General features: G+C 48.9%; 1 protein-coding gene across 1 annotated transcript in view; it reads right to left on the bottom strand.

Annotated features, from left to right (window-relative positions):
• The window catches only part of POLR2E (RNA polymerase II, I and III subunit E), a 503,098-nt gene that overhangs the window by 106,237 nt on the left and 372,193 nt on the right, over positions 1–24,668 (bottom strand). The gene's annotated exons all lie outside the window — the stretch shown is intronic.

The raw sequence follows: 24,668 nt of genomic DNA, 5'->3' as shown, positions 1-24,668 counted from the left end.
CTAATCTGGCTTTCAGCAGCACCTTTGCCAGAAGAGGCAGTGGAGAAAAGGCATACACTGTCAATGTTTTCCAACTGAATGAGACGGCATCCACTTTCCAAGCTAGTGTGTGTGGTATGCCCTTGTGCAGAATTTCCATAGTTGGTAGTTTTGGGGGGGGAGCAAACAGATCTATGTCTGGGCTCCCCATGTTTGAGTTATCATTGAAAATACTTGTGGATCTAGTTTCCACTCGTGAGGATCTATGAGGTTTCTGCTTAGATAGTCTGCCAATGTGTTTTTCTTACCTGGCAGGAATTGCGCCTGTAGTTGAACTTGGTAGGTCAGTGCTGTGTTCCACAAGGTCATTGCTTGCCTGCATAGGGGGTAGGAATGTGTGCCCCCTTGCCTATGTACCGCATCAGTGTGGTGTTGTCCATCTTTATTAGGCGTTGTCCTGGATGTAGGAGGTCCTTGAAAGCTGTTAGGGCATTTTGTACAGCTAGCATCTCTTTTTGATTGATATGTAGATGCCTTTGATCTGCAGACCATTTGCCCTGAATACATTGTCCTGCCATGTGTGCTCCCCAGGCATAATCCGATGCATGTTGTTATAGTTTGCCTGGCTGGGGGGCAAGGCAAAAGGCTGACCCTTGTTGAGGTGACATGCCTGAGCCCACCATAAAAACTCCTGTTAAAGGCAGGGAATGAGTGGAATTATTGTTTCCAAGCTGAGGCTGTGATGAGTCCATACACTTTTCAGGTACCATTGTAATTTCCTCATATGCAGTTTTGCAAATGGTATTAGTAGTATGCAAGATGCCATGAATCCCAAGGCCTGCAGAATTTTTCTTGCATGTAGCTGGGTCTTTGTTGCCATCATTTTGAAGTATTGAGTCAGTTCTCCTTGCTTGTCTGGCGTGAGATGAGCCATCTGGGCTGTTGTATTTAAGCTGGCACCCAGGAATATTATGTCTTGTGAGGGCACTAGTTTTGACTTATTTTCGTTTACTGTGTACCCTAGGCAACTTAATAGGTTTTTGATGAACGCCAGATGCTTTAAAAGAATGTCCTTGTTTTCTGTTTGAATAAGGCAGTCGTCCAGGTATGGATATATTTTAATTTTTCTTTGTCTGCAGTATGCAATTACTGGTGCCAGGCATTTTGTGAAGACCCTGGGCGCAGTAGATAAGCCAAAGGGCAGTGCAGAGAATTGGTAAAGGGTTGAACCTGCTATAAATCGGAGGTATCTTCTGCAATTTTGTCTGATAGGGACATGCAGGTATGCCTCCTTGAGGTCCAACGTTACTAGCCAAGCCTTCTTGCCCAGCATGGGAAGAAACTGCTGTAGTGTTAGCATCTTGAATTTGGGTACTTCCAGATGCGTTTAGAATTGAGAGGTCCAGAATGTGTCCCCAGGCTTTGTCCTTTCGGGGAACTAGAAAGAGTTTTGAGTAAAATCTTTGTCCTTGCTCCTGTGTTGGGACCTTTTGAATGGCTCTCATGTCCATGAGAACTGAAATTTGCTTTTGAGCCTCTGCCCATTGATTTGGTGGCAGGTTTCGCATTCCTTTTATCCTTGGTAAAGTGTGAAAGTGGAATCTGTATCCTTGAGACAATATTTAGGACCCATTTGTCTTTTGTGATGCTGTGCTACTTGTCTGCAAAAAATGCTAGTTTTCCTCCCAAGGGAGCTGCCAAGAGGGATTTGCTTGGCAGTGTGAGTAGTAAGTCATTGCGTTTGTCTTCTGATAGTTTGAGACCTATCTTCTCCTCCTTTTTGGGTTGTGGCACCCCATTGTCGAGGCTGGTAAGAGCCTTGTGACGGACCTCTGCCCCTTGGGCGTCTGTATTTTCCCCTCTGTGGTCTGGCAGAAGCTGGAAAGGACCAGTTTTTGGTTGGCCAATTTCTGCTGAAACGAGGGGGTTGAACCTGTAAAAAACCCTTGACAGTCTGCATAGATTTTGCCTTATCCTCCATTTTCTTTAAAACCTCTTCTGCTTTTACACCAAATAAAACATCCTGCTGTAAAGGTGCATCCAATAACTTTGCTTTAACATGATCAGGTAAAGTTTGTTCTTTTAACCAAGCATGCCTACGTATGACAAACCCTGTCACTGCTGCTCTACAAAAAGCTTCCAATGAATCAAATCCACATTGCAAAGTATGTTTTCCCACTTGTTCAGCTGCATGCAACAATCTTGCATTTCCTTGTAATCAGGCTGTCCTGTGTGATCATTTTTTGTTTTAATTGAGACATCAAATATTGTTGATATTCCAGCATGTGAAACTGGCAATTTAAGGCCTTTATAGCTAGAGTAGCCAAGGTATACACTTTCTTTCCCCATCTGTCTAGTGCTCTAGAATCCCTTTCAGAGGGTACAGGATTTTTAGCAATAGAGACCTTAACCCCTTTGTGACCCTAGGAAATGGTTTCTGGGTCAGCAACAGGGCTTTTATATAGGAATTTGTGAGAGTCAGGGACTCTGTAGTATCTGTCTGGTTTGGCTGGTGCAGGAGGTAGTGAATCTGGGTTAAGGCTAGATTCTGAATAAACATCATCCACAATGTCTAACACAGGTGGAATAGCAAGTGGTCTGTGCTGGGGTAGTAAAAGGAACTCTAGGAGCCTTTTTTAGAATCAGAGTAATCCTGACCTTCCCAGTGGAAATGTTCCCTCATGGTATGTAAAGTTTCCCCAAAAGAGTAATCCTCTGGGGGAGATGCTGAAGGGATAGAGTCTTCTGCATCAGAGTCTTCATAAGGGGGAAATAATATTCCTGTTCCTCAGAAGAATCTGAAGAAATTGAAACCTGGTCAGAGGAAGCATAGCCCTCCTCCTGTCTTTGCCTTTTATCAGGAGGGGGATGGGAACCTCTGATGAGGATAATTAAATCTTCAGCCATCTTAAGCATTTGTTTCTTAGGCATGGGGGCCTTGTACTGGAGACTGCTGTACAATCTTCTTTGTTTTTAAAGGGGTTTTCAGCTTTGCATAGGATTTAATAGCGAGTGCAGTCGGTCTGAAGACACCTTCTGCAACTGAAGGCGTTTCAACTGCACCGGAATCTCCTTCAGCCATGTAGGAAGGGCCTAAAGGTAAAAGGTTGTGGAGGCCTAGCAATCTCCGCTTGTGAATCAGATGCCGCCTGGGGTTCTAAATCAGCGGTAGTGAGGGGCTGCATAGGCGCCTCACTGAAAACCGGAGAACTGGCGACTGGCCTAGCAGAGGGTTCGGAGTCTGGTTTGGGTTTCGGCTGCCTGTTTTTATCTTTGCGTTTTTTATGCATTCCGGTCGTCGGTTGCTCCGATGGCATGGTATAATTAAATTTCCTACCAAAATAATGTCGGGCGAAATCAAACCGACGTTTAATAGTACGTTTGTTAAACCTATCACAAAACCGACAACCTGTGACGTCGTGGTCTGGGCCTAGGCAAGGAATGCAATAAGAATGAAAGTCCTTATGAGGTATTTGCTTCCCACAAGAAATGCAATTGTTAACTTTTTCTGACAGCAGACTGAGGCAAGAAAAGGTTCCCCAACGGGGTACTTAGCATTATTGAAGACTTCAGTCTGAAATTCGATTTGAATATCTCAGGAGTCGGCCAACTGGCACTTGCGAACTGCTTCTGCTTCGGGCACCGCGCGGGAAGAAAGACTGAAGAAAATGGCGTCTGATGCCTCATATACCCCCTGGCGCACTGACGCCAAGTGTGATGACTGCAGCAGTGTAACACGATGAACATAGTGTCATATCCCAAAGGATAAGGTTGGGGGAAGGGGGGAGGGGACGGCTTAATGAAGATCTACTCCGATGCAACGGTATGGAGAGTACATAACTTCTTTATCTGAAGTAGTTTACTTCATTTGCTCTTCAATCTGTGGCAAGGAGCTCCCAGCTACCTAACCCTTGGGAGGCCCTAATGGAAGGATATTCTGGAGTACCACAGAACTAAAGGATGCTCTACTCCTAGAGACCAAATCCAGTTTATGAGAAATAAAGGTACGAGATGAGGCCTAAGCAGCAGCTGAACAAATCTCATCCAAAGAGACCCTAGACCAAAAAGCTTCTGAAGTAGCCATAGACAGAGTCAAATGGGCCTTCACTCTTCCTGGAAGAGATAAACTTCTATCTGAATAAACCCGGTCAATACACTGTGAAATCCAGCAAACAGTCACTTTTGAGACAGGTTTACCTAAGAAGGACTTAGTATAGGAGACAAAGCTGATCACACTTGCGGAAAGGTTTAGTCCTGTGCAGATAAAACCTCAACTGCATGTGAACGTTCAGTAAAAATAACTGGTATTCCCATTTGTTCTGGTAGTTTAGAAAAAATACAGGCAAGTTAATAATCTGATTAATATTGCCCTCCAAGGTTACATTGGGAAGGAAGGATGGGTTAGTGCATAGCGACACTATCCTTGTGAAAGATTACGTGAGGGGCTTTGAAAGAAAGAGCTTGAAGCTCCGACACCTTTCTAGTGGGTGTAATGGTAACCAGGAATAGTTTTCCAGGTCAAAAAATGTAGATCCACAGATGCCGCAGGCTCGAAGGGAGGAGAAATTAGAAGTTATGTACTCACCATAACGTTCCATCTGAGTAGGTGTATTCATTTGTCTGCAAACTGTGGGTTATGGATCCGATATCGGATCCGAACCAGCATGGTTTACCAGCTATGGATCCAAGCTCTCAGCTCCTCCCCTCACCCATAATGCCCTACTCTACCCTCATGACCTCAGATAGAGTTTGCCAACAGCAAGAACACCCTGAAAAGGGTAACACACCATATGCAGGAAACTGAAAGGCCAGGGGGATAGGAGGGTGGGATGGTTGCAGACAAATGAATACACCTACTCAGATGGAACGTTATGGTGAGTACATAACTTCTAAATCTGAAGTAGGAGATTCATTTGTCTGCAACCTGTGGGACAGAGTCCCCAGCTACCTGAATCTTGGGTGGCCATCATGGAAGGATATTCGAGCACCGCTGTGCCAAATGATGCTCTACCCCTAGATGCAAGATCCAACTTGTAGTGGGAAATAAAAGTATGAGATTAAGCCCACGTGGCTGCTGCACAAATATCATCTAGAGGAATCCTAGCCTTAAAGGCTGCCGAGGTAGAGACTGACCGGGTTGAATGGGCGTGTACACCCTCCGGTCGGGGCCTTCCTGAAGCTTGATAAGCCAATAAGATACATTGTGAAATCCAGCGAGACAGAGAGACTTTAGAAATTGGCTTGCCCAAATTAAATTTAACAAAGGAAATGAACAACTGGTCGGATTGCCTATGACCAGCCGTTCTGTTTAGATAAAATCTAAGTTGCCTGTGAACATCTAAGGAGTGAAGCTTGTATTCACCTTTGTTTTCATATTTAGGAAAGAAAACAGGGAGGTTAATGGATTGATTAATGTTTGCTTCAGAAGCTACTTTAGGAAGAAAGGACGGTTGGTCCTGAGGTAAACACGGTCCGGATGAAAGACCAAGTAAGGAGGTTTAGCTGATAATGCTTGGAGCTCTGAAACTCTCTTGGCAGTAATGGCTACTAAGAAGGCAATCTTGAGCGACAAGAATTTGAGATCTACTGTAGCCGCCGGTTCAAGGGCGGTCAAGGCCTGGAGAACTAAGGAAAGGTCCCAGGGAGGAACCGCTTGTTTACAGGGGCCTGAGAAGGAAAGTACCTTTAAGGAAAATTTTACACAACTTGGCCGACATGAGTGGACTGGAGTCATGACCAATGTGATAATGTGAAATTGCCGCAAGTTGTACTTTGACTGTGGAACTGCTGGCACCATCGTTAAAGAGTGGTTAAGAAATCAAGCACTAAAGGGAGAGGAACTGTGAAGGGGTTCAGGCCTTGCCGCTCCGCCCACAAAGAGAACTGTTTCCACTTGCTACGGTAGACTTTCCTAGTGGACGGTTTATGAGCTGCCACCAGGATCGCCTTAACAGGGGACGAAATACCGGGAGTCCTGATCAAGAGTGGAACTGGAGCAGCCAAGCGGTCAGCTTCAGGTTGTCCAGGTTCGGAGGAGATAGGCAGGATGGATGAGATATCAGATCCGGAATGGGATTTAGAATCCAAGGGGGATTCACCGAGTGAGACCTTAGGAAGGGGAACCAGATCTGTCGAGGCCAAAACGGAGCAATGAGAATCATTCTGCAACCCACCGAGAGGCTTTCTGAAGAACTTGGAGCATCAGAGGCAAGGGGGGATAAGCATACAGAAGACCGGGTGGCCAAGCATGCACCAGAGCGTCTCTTGGGGAACCTCCTGGAGGAGGTATCAGAGCGAAAAAACTGTCGCACTTGGTGTTTGAGGGAGAGGCAAAAAGATCGCATGGAGTTCCCCACCGTGCGAATATGCGTTCCGCTACTTGAGTATTGAGAGACCACTCGTAAGGGGTCAGAATGGTGCGACTGAGCTTGTCCGCCAGGATGTTGGACCGACCCGGAATGTGCGTTGCTATTAGAAAGCGGTTGGAGATTGCCCATTCCCAAACTCTCATGGCTTCTCGACAAAGAGGGTAAGACCTGGTTCCTCCTTGCTTGTTGATATACCAGACAACCGACATGTTGTCCGATTGAATCGCAATTGTTCCCAAGGAAAGAAAGTCCTGAAGTGCTAGCAACGCTAAGAGCACTGCTCTCATCTCTAGAACGTTGATATGCAGTAAGGTCTCTGAATCGTTCCACGTGCCTTGGACGGTCCGGCCTGCAAAATGCCCCCCCCCCACCCAAGGCGGGAGGCGTCCGTGGTCACCGTGGCGAGAGGGGGAGAAGCACAAAATGGGCGGCCTCCGTGGAGATCTGGGGAGTGAAGCCACCACAGGAGGGACCGCTTGCAAGCCTTGCTGATCGCAATGGGATGATGCACAGGAAGAGCAAGGTACGACCACTGTACTAAGAGAGTCCACTGGAGGATGCGCATATTGAGCCTGGCGAGAGGAAGAAGTGCTATAGCAGACGCCATGGACCCTAGAGCCCTCAGGACCAACTCGCTTGAACTGAACTTGAGTGGAGAATGGCCCGCACCTGGAGCTGCAGATTTTGAACTCTGTCCGCAGTGAGGAAGGCTTTCAAACTCCTTGTGTCTAACCTGGCCCCTATAAAATCTAAGAGCTGTGTGGGTGCTAGGTTGGATTTCTTTGTGTTTATAGTGATGCCCAGACTGGGAACAAGATGGAGAAAGGAGTCTCGCGCCAATAGTAGTAGATGCCTTGTTGGGGCGGTAAGGAGCCAGTCATCCAGGTAGGGAAAGACCTGCACCCCCTGAAGCCTCAGGTGGGCCGCTACCACTGCTAATGCTTTGGTGAACACCCTGGGGGCTGTGGTGAGACCAAAGGGAAGGACCCGAACTGGTAGTGACTGGCTCCCAGCCGAAGCGGAGAAACCTCCTGGAGCGCCTGTCCATTAGAATGTGGTAGTACGCATCTTTGAGGTCTATGGAACACATCCAGTGATTTTCTCCCAGAAGGGGGAGAATAGATTGCAGAGTGACCATTCGGAACTTCTCCTTGGGAACTGCCAGGTTCAAGAGAGAAAGGTCTAAAATTGGTCTTAGATCCCTGTCTTTTGGCACTAAAAGAACCTGGAGTAGAACCCTGATCCGAACTGGTCTGGGGGGACGGGCTGGATGGCTCTTTTCTTTAGCAGATGGCCAATTTCTGCCAAAGCGGCCTCCCGTTGACCGGGTGGAACATCTGGGAGGGACTTCAATTTTGGTAAGTGACGAAATGGGATGCGGTATCCTCTAGATATGATCTGGAGAACCCAGCGGTCTGATGTTATGGACTCCCATGCCGCTAGGTGCCCCGAAAAACGTCCCCTGACTGCCTCCAGAGTGGAGCAGCCGGGCAACCCCTCAGGGTTGCTGTGCGGGCCGTTCAGAGAAGGGTTCTCTGGACCCGAAGTTCCTGGGAGCCCCTCTGCCTCTAGGGCGGCGTCCTCCCTGTCCTCCTCTGCCACAGAAGGACTGGTTGTCCGGAGCAGGCTGTGATTGCTGCGACTTCCGGAACCACATCTTCTTCTGACCCTTTTGGTTCCTAGAATAGGGCCTCTGGGGTGCAGAGAAGCTGATTCCGACGGCAGACAGCGTCTTCCGTCCTTCTCACTCTGGGTCAAAGTGTCGCTAACGGTTTTGCCAAAGAGGGCAGAACCATCAAAGGGGGCGTTCGCAAATGGCGCTTTGAAGGGCTCTGAGAAATCGCAATGACGGAGCCAGGCCTGACGTCTAGTGACTAGACCTGCCCCTGCGGCTCTAGCGGCGCCTTCCGTAGCATGGGAGAGTAGCCGCATAGAGGTATTGGTAACTGATCTAAGAGTGGCCATGCGGGTGGAGTGCAGCACTTTGTCCTCCTCCGACATGGACTCTGGGGAGATGCAGCGTATTCTTTAATGAGATCGCTGCATCCTAATTACGTGCCAGGTAGTTCAGCGCCCTTACGAGAAGGTCGCTGAACTAAACATCCGCTTCACAAGCGGTCCATCATCCGAGACTCCTTGCTCGGGGGATGGACTGAGGGACTCTCCTGAGCAAGTTCCCTCTTGGTGGCCGCCGTCAACATGGCATCTACCGGAGGCCCCTTACTCCAATGGGCATGGTCAGCCAGTGGACTGAGGATCCGGTCGGGCCTCTTAGGGATTGGCTCCACGGTGTCCGGTTCCTTCCACTCCCTGGTGGTAATGAGGTCCACCAGGGGGTCGGCAGGAGGGGACACCCAAGAGGTAGACGGGCCCGCTTCAAATGCCTCCAAGAACACGGACTCGTCCGAGGAAGACTTGGGGGCAGACCACCCCCCCCTTATGCGGAGCATTTCCATGATGTCTCCAAATGAGACATCCTCGGGGGGTGACCGTGGGAGCCTTTCCCTTCCTCCAAATCAGTGTCTTCCGTGAGAGACTGGGGAGTCAATGTGCCTCCTTTGCAGGTATGCTTGCGAGGAACATCCTCTGGGGGCTGTCAGAGGACTCCTCAAGCGCAACCTGTTCCAGGGAACAGCTTGGGGCACAGAAGCGGGCTGTCCCAAGGGCCGGATGGTGGAAGCCTGACCCAGTGCAGAGGGAGCACGGACGGGCGAAACAAGTGCCGGGGTCCGGAGACCCTCAACAGGGCCCTCTCCACTACATCAAAGCCAAGGGAGCCGACCTCGACCAAAGGATCCGACAATCTGCTCCCCTCGGATCCGAAGAGTGGATCGGAGCCGGCGCCCGGCGCCGGATCCGAAGGGACAGTGCGCTCAGACACAGACGGCGGCGCCGAAGGAGCACTGATCCCCGGATCCGAGGCTTGGATCCAGGCTCAGAGGTCGGATCCGATGCACTCAAGGGCAGGGTCGGATCCGAAGTACCAAGTACTATCGGCGCCGACCCACCCCGCTCGGCTGCTCGGCTCCAACTGCTCGAACCCGGGTAGTGGGTCAGAGAAGGAGCAATTGGCTTGAAAAGGGTCGAGCTCCCCAGAGGGGGGGAGGCAAGAGCACTCCCATCTGCATCTGGGCCTGGATGAACCTTCTCATCATCCGGTCCAAATCAGCGTCCGAAAGGCTGTAAGTTGATCTCGACGAGGCTACCGAGGTAGGCCTAGAGTGCCTCCTCGATAGCCTCGCGGAGATCGGGTCTCCTCCTCCTCAGGTCCCGATGAAAACACACTGGAGACCGGGCCGAGGAGGGAGAGCCAGCAGACAAGGGGCGGGGAGAAGCCTTTGGCTGGCGGGGCGAAACAGAGGTCTCGGCCACCGCTTATGGTGCTTCTCCCTCCGGTCCTTCTTCTAGCGTCCCTCTCCTCCAACCAGAAAGCGGAAGGTTGAGTCCCAGGAGGAGGAGGGGAGCCGGAGAGGAATAACCGTGGTACAGTTACCCCGAGCGGAGGCGGAGCAGAGTCCGGCGGCAAGAGACCCACCAAAACAAGCTTGGACCTCCGCTCCTTCAATGCCCTGGGGTTGAACCCTGCATAAATGGAACATCCAGATGTGAGGTGTTCAACCCCAGGCATCTAACACACGAGTGTGGCCATCAGCTGGGGAAAGCTTATGGCCACACTCGGAGCACTTAGAAAAAATAGCTTTGGGCTGCTCAGACATCCCAAAAACAAACAAATAAAGTTACTAGAACTAAAGTAAAAGTAAGAAAAAAACACTCACAGGCCCAAACACACACTACGCTACCAGCGAGGGGAGGGATATAAATTTAAGTTTTAAACACTAAAAAAAGTAATAATACAAGAGGGAAACCTACACTTTCACACAAAATTAACCAAAAAGTTTCAAAATTGAGTACTCTAAACACTAAATATAGCACTTAGCTGGAGAGCTGGAAAAAACAATCTGGTCATCATGCGCGGCAAACGATATCTGGGGTCATGAGGGTAGAGCAGGGCATTATGGGTGAGGGGAGGAGCTGAGAGCTTGGATCCATAGCTGGTAAACCATGCCGGTTCGGATCCGATATCGGATCCATAACCCACAGGTTGCAGACAAATGAATCTCCTACTTCAGATCTAATGCCTGCAACAACAAAGTGAGGTCCAAAGGAGGAATGGGATCCTTAACCGGGGATCTGAGAAGAAAGACACCTTTGAGAAAAGTTTTACAAAGTTTAGAAGAAGCCAACGAAGACATGTCTACTGTAACATGAGAATTAGAAATGGTGGCTATTGTTGAACTTTCACCTTTGAGGAACTAGCGCCTTGATGAAAAATGCTAGCTAGGAAATCTAAAACCACTGAAAGTGGTGCAGTGAAAGGGTCCAAAGACCTCTGAATAGCCCATATAGAAAAAAAAGTTACCATTTACTGCGATAAACTTTTCTGGTGGACGATTTATGAGCCGCCACCAGAATGGATTTGACTGGAGATGACAGACCGGGAGTCCTAAGAATCATGGGAACCGGAGCAGCCAAGCTGTGAGCTTCAGACTGTCCATATCTGGATGAGGAATCCCCGAAGGATGTGAAAGCAGATCCGGGACAGGATCCAAGGTCCATGGTGGTACAACTAGGTGAGACCAGAGTAAGGGAAACCAAACCTGTCAAGGCCAGAATGGGGCAATGAGGATCACAGTGCTCCCCAGCCTTTGGGCTTTCTGCAGAAATGTTGACGTGAGGGGAAGAGGAGGAGGACATACATAAAGAAGCCCAGGAGGCCAAGCATGGATCACAGCACCTCTGGGGGCTTCCTCCGGCAGGGGGTTCAGAGCGAAAAACTCTGCATTCCACGTTGGAAGGAGATGCAATGAGATCAGAGCAAGGACGACCCTACTCAAGGAAGATCTGTTCCGCTACTGACTGCTTCAGAGACCACTCGTAAGGCATCAGGATAGATCTGCTGAGCCTGTCTGCCAAGATGGACAGTCTCGGGATATGCGTTGCCACCAGAAAACTGCCGGTGGAGATCACCCATTCCCACTCTCTCATGGTCTCTCAACATAAGGGAGAAGATCTGGTTCCCCCCCGTTTGTTGACATACTAGACCACTGACATGTTGTCAGTCTGAATTGCAATCGTTTCCAGAGGAAAATGAGCCTGGAGGGCCTGCAAAGCAACAAAAACTGCTCTCATCTCCAGAACACTGATGTGCAGATAGGTCTCGGAAGAGGACCACGTGTCTTGGACTGTCCTTCCCAAAAAAAGGGCCCCCACCCAATTAGGGAGGCATCCGTAGTCACCGTGGTTTGGAGTAAAGGAGGATGAAAAGGGCGTCCCTTGAGGAGATCCAGGGACTGAATCCACCACCAAAGGGAGTCCCCTGCACGCTTTTGAAATTCTCACTAGAAAGGACAAGGGAATGTCTAACAGTGACCACTGAAGGGCTAGAGTTCACTGGAGTACCCTCATATGAAGGCGTGCCATGGGGATTTATCATGGCCGACATAGAACTTACTGCTTCAGCTGTTGGTAAATGGGTCTGAAGGATGTGCAAGACGTGTAGCCTCAAGCTGTGTATCCTGTCTGAGGTGAGGAACACCTGTGATTGTATTGTGTCCAGCCGTGCCCCAATGAAATCTAGAAAGTACAGTTGTGTACACTTACCATAAATGTAGATGTTAGAGTGCATTCACTGTTGCAGTCATTACATTTTGGTTATCTGCTTGCAGTAGCCCTCAGTCGGCCTGATTAACAAAGTCTTGGGTCCTACGTCGGTTGCAGTCTCTTCTTCCGTGACATCAGGTCGTCAGGGGTATAAAACATGCAGCCGATGTCATTACATCAGTTTTTCTTGCCCCAGATGTCGGGTGCCCCCCTATTGGGAAGCAATTAAATCTATAAATATACAAGATTATACCTCAAACAAAAAAGCAAATATACCAAAAAACATTTAAGCATTGAAAAGGAGAAAACCGGTATAGCCAAAAGAAGTCAGGGGGCTGGAGGGAGGGTAATCAGGACTGCAACAGTGAATACACTAACATCTACATTTATGGTAAGTGTACACAACTGTACTATGTTCTTCGTGTTTCACTGTTGCAGTCATTATATTAGGGTTGATTCCCAAAGCTAAGGATGGGAGGAGGAATTTAGACATTAGGACCAGCTAGAAGGCCCTGCAAAACTGCAGTGGCAAAGCCAGTTCTGGATTTAGAGAAATTGTCAAATGGTAATGCATGGTGAAAGTATGTACAGAACTCCAGGTAGCAGCTTCTGGGATGCCCCTGGTAGGTACGCCTCTGAGAAAGGCTGTAGAGGTAGATGCAGCCCTGGCTGAGTGGGATCTGATCCCCTGTGGGATAGGTTTTCCATGGTGCTTATAGCAGAAGTGAATGCAATGGCCTATCCACTTGGAGATGGTTCGCTTTGAAACAGCCTTCCCCTCTGTCCCTGCAGCAAATGCCACCAGCAGTTGTTCAGATTTCCTTTGAGGTTTAGACCTGTCCAAGTAGAATCTAAGTTGTCTGTGCACATCTAAGGAGTGCAGTATCCATTCCCCTTTGTTCTGTGGATTAGGAAAGAAGATAGGCAAATGAATGGACTTAAAGGCCACACTGGATACCACCTTTGGAATGAAAGAGGGACTGGTCCTGAGGGACACCCTGTCTGCATGAAAGACTATGAAAGGCTCCACTGCCATAAGGGCCTGTAATTCAGATACCCTTCTTGCTGAAGTGATGGCTAAAAGGGAAGTTGTTTTCCAAGAAAGGAATTTTAAATCTGCAGTAGCAGCTGGCTCGAAAGGAGGAAGGGTGAGTTTCTCCAATACAAAGTAAAGGTCCCAGGCTGGAGTTGGAGCTCTCCTGGGTGGTCTTAAATTTTTGGCCCCTCTGAGGAACTGCTTGAGCAGTGGAGGAGAGAAGAGGGGAGGTTCTGTGTTATAATGAACTGAACTGGCTGACACGTGAATTTTTACTGAGAAAAAAAAAAGACAGGCCCTTGTGAAGCATCTCAATTAAGTATTGTAAAATCTGTGGTAAATTGGGCACTGCTGTGCTCATCCCTTAAGATTGGTTCCAGGCACAGAATCTTTTCCATTTTTCAGCATAGGATTTTCTAGTACTAGGCCTCCTTGCCTCTAAAATGACATCCATCACTGGTTTACTGAGGAATGGTAAAGGAGAGCTTAGGTAATTACCCAGGCTGCTAGATTCAGTGTTTGAAGCTGAGGGTGCAGAATCTGGTTCTCCTGCCGAGACAGCAGAGTAAGAGTCTGAGGCAGGTGCCATGGGACCAACAGTGACACTGTGCAGGAGGGGGTACCAGTGTTGGCATGGCCAGGCTGGTGCAATCAAAATCATCCTTGGCTTGTCTTGTTTGATCTTTTATAGTACTTTGGAGAGCAGAGCAGAGGAGGAAAGGCATAAACTGATAAGAGCATCCACTTTTCAAACTTGTCTGTGGGGAGTTCTTGCACAAAGTTTTTTCCAATTGATAGTTCTGGGGGGAGGCAAATAGGTCTATATCTGGGCTCCCCCATTTGCTAGTCAACATGCTGAAAATCCTTGGTTCCAGTTTCCACTCGTGTGGACCCATGAGGGTTCTGCTTATTCAATCTGCCAGTGTATTTAGTTTTCCTGGCAGGAATTGAGCTTGTAGATGTACTTGGTATCTCAAGGCTGTGTTCCACAATGCCATGGCTAGTCTGCAGAGGGGGTAAAAATGTGTACCCCCCCTGCTTGTCTATGTACCACATATAACAGTGGTGTTGTCAGTCTTTACCATTAATTGTCCTGGAAGAATATGGTCCTTGAAGACTGTCAGAGCATTCTGTACAGCTAACATTTCTTTATGGTTGATGTGAAGGTGCATTTGAGTTGAGTTCCATTTGCCCTGAATGCACTTCCCTGCCAGGTGCGCCCCCCCCCCATGCATAGTCTGATGCGTCTGTTAGGGTTTGGGCGGCAGGGGGTAGTGTGAATGGTAGTCCCTTGCTTTGGTGGCAGACCTCTGCCCACCAAAGGAACTCTAGGCGTAGACAAGGAATGATAGGAATCATTGCTTCTAGATCCTGAGAATGTTGACCCCACTGGCTTTTTAGATACCATTGTAGTTTCCTCATATGAAGTCTTGCATATGGAATTAGAAGAATGCAGGAGGCCATGAACCCCAAGGCTTGTAGTATTTGCCTTGCAGATAAGGGTTTTGTGACCACTTGTTTGAAGTAGGTTGTCAAGTGAATTTGTTTCTCTGGCGAGAGGAAAGCCATCTCGGAAGTTGTATTCAAGCTTGCTCCCAGGGATATAATTTGTTGACAGGGTATCAGGTGTGATTTCTTTTCGTTTATGGTGTTACCCCAGACAAGTTAGCACCCTCTGTACAAAAGCCAGATTAAAAAGTATGTCCTGGTTTCTGCCTGAATTAGACAATCTAGGTATTGGTATATTTGAATATTTCTTTGCCTGCAAAATGCAATGACTGGAGCTAGGCACTTTGTGAATACCCTGAGCGCAGTAGATAAGCCAAAGGGCAGTGCAGAGAACTGATAGTGCGTGTAGCCTACTTTGAAGAGTAGGCATCTTCTCAAGATGCCCTGATTGGGATGTGCAGGTATGCTTCCTGTAAATTTAGTGTTGCCAACCAGGCATCTTTGCTTAGCATAGGAAGCAAATGAAGAGTCAGCATCTTGAATTTTGGAATCACCAAAAAGGTGTTTAGAGTAGGCAGGTCCAGGACAGGACGCCATGAATTGTCTTTTCTGAGTAAAAGGAAAAATCTCGAGTAGAAACCTTGTCCCTTTTTCTCTTCTGGTACCAAGTGAATAGCCCCTATGCTTGAGAGAGTACTAGCTTCTGGGCCGCTGCCCACTGCTTTGGAGGTAGATCTGGCCAACCGCTTGGAGTTGGTGACGTGTGGAAGTGAAATCTGTATCCTTGGGACACTACATTTAAAACCCATTTGTCCCGGGTAATGAGTCCCCGGTTCTTTGCATGAAGTGCAATCTTTCCCCCCAAAGGGGCAGTCAGTTGAGAAGTGCTTGGAAGTTTTAAAAAGAAGTCATTGAGACAGTTTACCATAGGGGGAGTTTTATTACTCCCAAATTTGGAAGTGGAGGCCCCCCCACTGCTTAAGTCCTGTGTGTCCCCTGGGACTGAAGCCAGGGTGCTCTGCTGGATCTGGGTTTGGACTGAAGGTCTGGAAGAGGCAGGAAAGGACCAATTCTTAGAAGGCCAATGCCTACTAAATCTTGGAGGTTGTACTTGAAGAGTAACAGTTTGCATAGATTTAGCTTTTTTCTCCATCTTAAGAACTTCTTCTGCCTTGTCAAACAGGTGGCCCTGATTTAAGGGAGCATCCAGTAATTTCGCTTTAACATGATCTGGCAAGGATTACTCCTTAAGCCAAGCATGCCTTCTAAGTACAGGCCCAGTTACCGCAGTCCTGCAAGATGCCTCTATTGAATCAAAACCACATTGCAATGTATGTTTACCAACTTGTTCAGCAGAATGCATAAAATCCTGCAAATCCTTACTTTCAGCACAATCAGGAATCAACATAATTTTCTGTTTAAGCAATCCAATAATATGTGGCTGATACTTTAACATATGAAACTGGCAATTCAAGGCCCTAATGGCCAAAGTTGCAGAAGTGTATACCTGCTTACCCCATCTATCCAGTGCCCTGGAGTCTCCATCAGAGGGGGTAGGATTTTTGGCAGTAGTAGCTTTAATGCCCATGGGTCCCTATGAAATGGTTTCAGGATCTGCAGCAGGATTTTTGAAAAGGAACTTGAGAGTCAGGAACCCTGTAATATCTAGCAGGTTTTCTGGGAGCAGAAGGTAGAGTCAGGGGCCATGCTAGATTCCGAAAAGGCATCATCAACAATGTCCAGTACAGGAGGTATAGCTAAAGGCCTGTGCTGGGGCAGGAGTAAAAAATCCCTAAGCCTCTTTTTAGAATCAGAGAAATCCTGACTTTCCCAACGAAAAAGCTCCGAGAGTATGCATGGTTTCACCAAAAGAGAAATCCTCTGAGGGGAGCAGAAGGAATACAGTCCTCAGCATAAGAATCCTCATAGGTAGACAAGGGTAAATCCTGGTCATCAGAGGAAACAGAAATTTCAGAATCCTGGTCTGAAGTATCATAAGTAAACTCAGTCCTAGGTCTCTTAGAGGGGGAAGGCTGGCTTCCCCTGATTAAAGTAATAAGGTCTTCAGTCATTCTTACTTGTTCTTTAGGAATAGAGGCCTGACCATGCGGGTCTGGGCGTCAGTTTTCTAGGTATGGTTCGAGTTTTAGGCCATGAAGAAGATAGCACCGGTTTAATATGCAAGTCAGTAGGCCTGAATACACCCTCAGAAGCCAGTGCCTGCACAGCGGCTCCGGACCCATCCAAGCTAAAGACATAGTACAGTTGTGAACCTACCATAAATGTAGATGTTAGAGTGTATTCACTGTTGCAGTCATTACACTTGGGTTATCCTGCTGGCAGGCTACCTTCAGTCGGCCTGAATTCCAAAGTCCTGGTCCGGCGTCGGTTGCTGTCACCTCATCCCTGACGTCAGTGCGCCAGGGGTACATAAAATGCAGCAGACGCCATTTTCTTCAGTCTTGCTTGCCGCGCGGTGCCCGAAGCAAAAGCAGTTCGCAAGTGCCAGTCGGCAGACTCCTGAGATTTTCGAAATCGAATTTCAGAACCAAAGTTTTCAATAAAGCTAAGTACCCCCTTTGGGGAAACTTTCTTGCTCCAGACAGAGGTCAGTAAAAGTTAACTGTATTTTTTGTGGGAAGCAAATACCTCATAAGGATTTTCACTCTTACTGTATTCCTTGCCTAGGCCCTGACCACGATGTTGCTAGTTGTCGGTTTTGTGCTAGATTCAACCAATGCACTATTAAGCGTCGGTTTGATTTTGCTTTACATTACTTTGGCTGAAGGTTTAACTACATAATGCCGTCTGAACAACCGATGACCGAAATTCATAAAAAATGCAAAGAAAGAAAAGGACAGGCATCCGAGGTCCAAAACGGACGACGAAGCCTCTTCTAAGCCAGTCACCGGCAACCATCTTCCTGTCCTCTGCTGACATGGACCCTGGGGTAGACTCCATGACTTCCTTGACCAGATCTCTCTGGAGTCGAATGATGTGCGCCATGTAGTTCAGCGCCCTCATGCAGAAGGTCACTGAAGCATAGACTCGCTTCCCAAAATGATCCAACGTCCTCGAGTCTGTCAGATGGATGGGACCGTGGAACTCCTGGGCAAGTTCCTTTTTGGTGGCATCATTGTATCTACAGGGCACCCCTTGTGCCAATCTAATCTGTCTGCAGGAGAGCTTAAGACCTTGTCCAGGTGCTTGGGTATTGGCTCTACGTTGTCCAACCCTTCCATGCCCCAGATGTTATCAAATCCATGAGTAGCTCGGCAGGAGGGGACACACAAGAGGTAGACGGGCCCGAGCCAAATACCTCCAAAAACACGAACTCGTCAGAGGTTGGTTTTGGGGCAGACCCCCCCCCCTTTGGCAGAGGATCTCCATGACGTCGCCAAAGGAGAAATCCTCGGGGGGGGGGGGGTGATCTTCGGGAACCTTCCCCTTCATCCAGGTCCATGTCTTCTGTGAGGGACTATGGAAAACAGCCAAGTGCCTCCTTTTACACATATGCTTGCGGGGGGCTCCTCAGGGGGACTCTCTGGGGAGGTCTCGTAAGCAGGTTGTTTGAAGGTCAAAACATTCTGGGGCATTACGGCTACGGACTGTCCTGGGAGACCAAGATGGTCGGACCTGCACTCAAGACCAGGGGGGTCTGGACGGACTCTGAAGACGAAATAGTCAAGAGGCCTCGACCCTGCGAGAACCCTCTCCACATCGAATGCAGAGTGGGAATGGACACCTCCTGGGCTGCAGTGGTGGAAGCCGCTCCCCCCGATGCAACCGGGGAGTCTGCGCTGAGGCTATATGAGCAGAGACGCCAAAGAAGATGCTTCGCTCTGGCAAGCTCGGAGCAGAGAGCACCCCCTTGGATCCAACCTAGAGGTTAAACTCAGATCAGATCCAATCTAGTCGGATCAAACACTTTCAGGGCACTGGCCAGCGTCAAGGTACACGGTACCATCAGCGCCGACCCTTCAACTCAGACCATCCTCAGATCCAACAGCATCAAAACTGCGGGTCAGATCGGAGAAGGAGTGATGGGTCTAAATACTGGTTGGAAGGTGTCTGCTCCGATGGGAGAAGGCCCTGACAAGACCCTCATCGGGATTTGAGTGCGGATAAATCTCATCATCTTCTCCCTCTCCACTTCAGATACACTCCAGGTAGAGAGAGAGGACGCTTCTGAAGTGGGCTGGGAGAGGGCCTAGGGGGCAAACGGCTAACTAGAACCTCAGGCTCAGGGGAGAACCTTTGGGACCAGAGCAGAGGTGAAGCAGGCTTAGTCTTGGGGGAATGTGGTGGCCTCTAACGAGCGGTCAAGGGAACGCTTGCAAGGCCGGTCCTTCTTGACCTTTTCCCCTTACCCGGGCTTCTTGGTGGAAGGGTGAGTCCCAGAGGCTGAGGAAGGGGAAGACGAAGAAGCAGTCACTGCTTTCTTAGCGGGGGAAGGCGGGATGTCAATTCCCAGTGGAGGAGGGCAACAGGCCATTGACAATCAGTTTGTCCCGCCTGTCCTTAAGAGCTCTGGAGTTAAACCCATTACAAACAGGACAGGGGGACTGGAGGTGAGCCACCCCCAAACAAACCATGCACAGAATGTGGCCATCCGCCAGGGAAAGCTTATGGCCACACACTGTGCATCTTTTGAAGCCAGGCTTATCCGGTTCAAAGCGCACACAGAAAAAGGAGAGGAGGACAGAAAAGGCTACAAGAAAACTATTAATAACCCTGTGAAGGTATAGAAAAGACTAGAAGTGAAAAGGATAGTTCTAAAGATATCAGAAGTTAAATTTTACACCAACTGCAACACTACCACAATGAAGCTTGGACCACACACACACAGAGAGACGCACACAGAGAGACGCACACAGAGAGACACACAGAGAGACACAGAGACACACAGAGAGACACACAGAGAGACACACAGAGAGACACACAGAGAGACACACAGAGAGACACACAGAGAGACACACAGAGAGACACACACAGAGAGAGACACAGAGACACAGAGAGAGAGAGAGACACAGAGAGATAGAGAGACACAGAGATAGAGAGACACAGAGGGATAGAGAGACACAGAGGGATAGAGAGACACAGAGGGATATAGAGAGAGAGAGAGAGACAGAGAGAGGCACAGAGACAGAAAGAGAGACAGAGAGACAGAGAGAGAGAGAGAGAGACAGAGAGGGAGCTGACAGAGGGAGAGAGACAGAGAGAGCGAGACAGAGAGAGAGAGAGACAGAGAGAGAGAGAGACAGAGAGAGAGAGAGACAGAGAGAGCGAGAGAGAGAGAGGAGAGCGACAGAGAGAGAGAGAGACAGAGAGAGGAGAGCGACAGAGAGAGAGCAGAGACAGAGGGGGAGAGAGACAGAGGGAGAGACAGAGAGAGACAGAGAGAGAGACAGAGGGGAGCGACAGAGGTAGTGAGACAGAGGGGAGAGAGACAGAGGGCAGAGAGAGAAGCAGAGAGAGAGACAGAGAGAGAGACACGCATGCACAGAGACACGCACGCACACAGAGAAGCACACACAGAGAAGCACACAGAGAAAAGAAGTTATGTTCTTACCATAATGTGAATTGCTCATCTCGCCTTTGTTCTTACACACGGGTTCGGAGCCGATCCTCGGCTCCGAGTCGGCCACATCACCAGCTTCGCATCTTCGAGAAAGCTTGAGGCACAGTGCTATCCCATGATCCTCCGGTGTCAACCCTCAGATCTAGTTTGCTAACACTCGAAGAACCCTACTAGTTACTGTGCCCTAGCGCACAGAAATGCAACTACACTATCTAATACTGTATCATAAAGTAGAGGAGAAAAGATGCCATACCTGAAGTACAGTAGGAAGCTCAAGAACACCCACATGTAGAAAAGACCAAACTCGGCTCAAGACATGCCCGTTCTAGACCACAGGACGGTGGAGGGGAATGTAAAAACAAAGGCGAGATGAACAATTCACATGGAACGTTATGGTAAGAACATAACTTCTTTATGTGAAATTGTTCAATCTCGCCGTTTGTTCTTACACACAGGTAGCATCCCTAGCTCCTTTATCCTGGGTGGCTCAAGGGAGAACATTCCTGAGAACAGTGGAACCAAACGTAGCCCTGTCTCTGGAGTTATTTAATTTGTAGTGGGTAATAAAGGTATGTGGTTTTGCCCAGGTTGCCGCCGCACAAATGGTATCTAATGGTAAGCGAGCGGCATGGGCCAAGGAAGTAGCAACTGCCCTAGTAGAATGAGCTCTAGGATTAAAGGGGAGCAGTTTTGATTCTGCATATACGAAATTTATACAATCCGATAGCCATTTGGATAAAGTAACTTTCGCTATCGCTTGTCCCTTTTTTTTGGTCAGCATAACATACAAATAGTTGGTCTGATTTTCTGTATTCCTTAGTCCTGTATAAGTAAAATCTCAGCTGCCTGTGGACATCCAACTTGTGCAGCATGTATTCCAGCTTATTAGAGTGATTTTTAAAGAAGGTGGGTAGCTCAATAGATTGATTAATGTTTTGAACTGAACAAATCTTTGGAAGGAAGGATGGACTGGTGCGCAATGTTACTCTGTCTGGGTGAAAAATCATGTATGGGGGCCGGACAGACAAAGCCTGCAACTCTGAAACTCTCCGAGCGGAAGTGATGGCATCCAGAAAGAGCATCTTTCATGATAAAAATTTGAGAAGAGTTGTGGCGGCTGGTTCAAATGGGGGCAGTATGAGCCGTGATAACATCAGGTTAAGATTCCACGGGGCGACTGGATCATGAAAAGGAGGATGTAGGTGAAAGGTACCCTTCATAAAGGCTTTGCAAAGTCTGTGGGACATGAGAGAATGATCTCCTACACCAACATGAAAATTGGATATAGCCACCAGTTGTACCCTTATCGTGGAAGTGGAAGCTCCTTCCTGAAAGAGTGTGGAAAGAAACTATCTTGTGTACTGGAGCCCCTGATGGATCTATACCCTGTTGTGAGGCCCAGTACGCAAAACGCTTCCATTTGCTATTGTATAACTTCCTCGTGGATGGCTTATGGGAAGATACAATGATCTGCTGAACTGCAGGGGACAGTAAGTTTGACCTGGCTAAAACAGGAAGCGGAGCAGCCAAGCTGTCAGTTTGAGGGACTTGAGAGATGTGTGGGGAACTCCCGACGAGTGCGTCAACAGGTCTGGCACTGGGTCCAGAATCCACGGTTCGTCCACCTGATGAGTTTGAAGAAAGGGAAACCAGATTTGTCGAGGCCAGAATGGGGCTATCAGAATTATGGTCCTTTCCAGATGTTTGGCTTTCTGCAAGAACTTGGGGATTAACGGGATAGGAGGAAAAGTGTAAAGGAGACCCGGGGCCAATCGTGTACCAGTGTGTCCCTGGGGGCGCCCCCCATAGGGGGTAGTAGGGCAAAGTAGCTTCTGCATTTGGCATTCAATGGGGATGCAAATAGGTCGCAGCAAGGCTGGCCCCATCTGCGGAAAATCATTTCCGCTACTTGAGGTTTGAGGGACCACTTGTGGGGCAACAGGATGGCTCTGCTCAACCTGTCCGCAATCACGTTGGATGTCCCAGGGATGTGCGTTGCTATCAGAAAGCGTCCAGTGGACACGGCCCATTGCCAAATCCTGAGGGCCTCTCTGCACAATGGATAGGACCTGGTTCCCCCTTGTTTGTTTATGTACCAGACTACTGACATGTTGTCAGTCTGAACCGTCACTGTTCCCAGAGGCAAGGACTTGTGAAAGTGCTGCAACGCTAGAAACACTGCCCTCAGCTCTAGGACACTGATGTGCAGATTGTATTCCAAGTTGGACCATTGACCTTGGACTGTTCTTCCCTGAAAAAGCCCCCCCCACCCTTATCAGGGAAGCGTCCGTGGTCACACTCGCTGCAGGACTGGGTAATACGAACGGTCGGCTTGTTATTAGATCCTGACTGCGCATCCACCAAAGGAGGTCTCGTTTGCAAGTGTCTGATTAGGATCTGGTGAGACAGTGGGAGCTGTCGGCATGACCACTGAGCGAAGAGCATCCACTGAAGAATCCTCATATGCATTCTGCCTAGGGGGACTACAATATGAGCGGCTGCCATCATTCCTAGGACTCGTAAGATTTGTCGTGCAGGGACTTTCCTGCTCTGAAGGAGAGTAATTTGAGTTCTGAGGGCTGATACCCTTAATGGGGGGAGACTGCTCGAGCCAGGGAAGTGTCCAAATCTGCCCCTATAAATGAGATACGCTGAGAGGGCGATAGTGCAGACTTTCCAAAATTGATTGTTATGCCTAAAGAGGAGCAAAGGTTGATGGCATAATCCCTGGCTTGCACAAGGCGATACTCGGTGGTGGCGGAGAGGAGCCAGTCGTCTAGGTAAGGAAACACCCGGAATCCCATCTGTCTCAAGTGAGACGCTACTACTGCCATGCATTTGGTGAACACCCTGGGGGCTGTGGTGAGGCCAAAGGGCAGAGCACGAAACTGGTAGTGACTGGCACCCAGCCGGAAGCGCAGATCTCTGGACGCTCTGGTCATCTTGATATGGTAGTACGCGTCCTTGAGATCTAGAGAGCACATGCAGTCGCCCTCCTGTAGGAAAGGAAGTATCGACTGAAGCGTGACCATCCGGAACTTTGCCTTCTCCCCGAAGGTGTTGAGTTTGCTGAGATCCAAAATCGGTCTCCAGTCCCCTGTTTTCTTTGGAACTAAAAGAACCTTGAGTAAGTCCTGGATCCTATTTGGTCCGCCGGGACTGGTTGGATGACTCTGTTTTCGAGCAGCCTTTTTATCTCTACGACTGCCTGGTCTCGCAGACTGGGTGAAACATCTGGGAGCTTTTTGGGGGCAGGTGGGGTTTTTATAAAGGGAATACTGTAGCCTCTGGTAACTATGCTTTTTACCCACGAATCTGATGTGAGATTTAGCCAGGCCTCCGGGTATAAAGCTAAGCGACCCCCGACTGCCTCCAGAGTAGGACAGCCAGGCCTGCACTCAGGAGTGCTGGAAGGGCTTCCCAGAGAAAGTCTCTGTCACCCTGATTTGCGGAACCCCTCTGCCGCCTGGGCGGCGTCTTCCATTTCTTGCCCCTCCTCTGCCTCTGGAGGGGGCATCACTCTGAGTGGGCTGAAAGGATCCCAGAGTCTTTCGGAACCACATTTTTCCACCTCTATTCCCTTTGGGGTATGGTCTAGACGGGGCAGAAAAACAGACCCCTACGGCAGACAGGGTCTTCCCTTCTTGCTCGCACCTAGTGAGGGTCTCCTTTACTTTGGGGCCAAACAGGGAAGCACCAAAGGGGGCGTTTGTAAAGGAAGACTTGAAAGATTCCGCAAAGGAGCATAGGCGCAACCAGGATTGCCTCCTCAGAGCAATCGCTGAAGCTGCCGCTCTACTCGATCCTTCGGCTGCGTATGAAATAAGCCTCATGGACGAGTTCACTATGGAGTTGCGAGTATTAAGCTGTGCTGTCACTTTATCGGAGACAGCAGCATCTGTGTTACCCTGGAGAGTATCTCAGAGTTCCTTAAGGAGATCTCTCTTTAGACGCGTGAAATGTGTAAGGTAGTTGAACGATCTCATGGAGAAAGTCGCAGAACTAAATACGCGCTTCCCATACCTGTCCATCATCCTAGAATTCTTATTAGGAGGATGGACAGAGGAAGATTCGGACATTTCCTTTTTAGTGGCTGCCACCACCACCAAAGTATCCACGGGAACTCCTTTAGTAAGGTAACTCTTGTCTTGAGGGGCCGTGATGTATTTGTTAGGTCTACGGGGGACCGCTTCCACTGTATCAGGTGATTCCCAAGCTCTACGGGCTATGAGATCCATTAGCTCGTCAAACGGTGGGGTCACCCAGGAGGTAGAAGGTTGAGCCCCAAATGCCTTCAGCAGTACCGATTCGTCTGCAGAAGGGGTAAAGGATTGCCAATCTCCCCTCTGTTTCAAGATTTCTAAAATGTCAGCAAAAGAGAAATCTTCAGAGGGGGACCGTGGGGACCCCTCTGCTTCATCCAAATCAGTATCCGATGTTAGAGATTCCTGTGGGAAATCTATGTGCCTCCTCTTGCACAATCTTTTCCTCAGTACATCCTCAGAGGGGGCTTCTGGGGATGCCTCCAAGGAAGTAGGGGCGCCCTCTGGGGCTTGCTGAGGCATTGGGTCTTGACGCTTAGCAGGGACCGAAG

The sequence above is a fragment of the Protopterus annectens genome, chromosome 13.part0, assembly GCF_019279795.1.
Source record: "Protopterus annectens isolate FY-2018-M chromosome 13.part0, PAN1.0, whole genome shotgun sequence".
Taxonomy (NCBI): Eukaryota; Metazoa; Chordata; order Ceratodontiformes; family Protopteridae; genus Protopterus; species Protopterus annectens.
The sequence above is the reverse complement of the archived record's forward strand: the minus strand, read 5'-3'. Positions and strand labels throughout refer to the sequence as shown.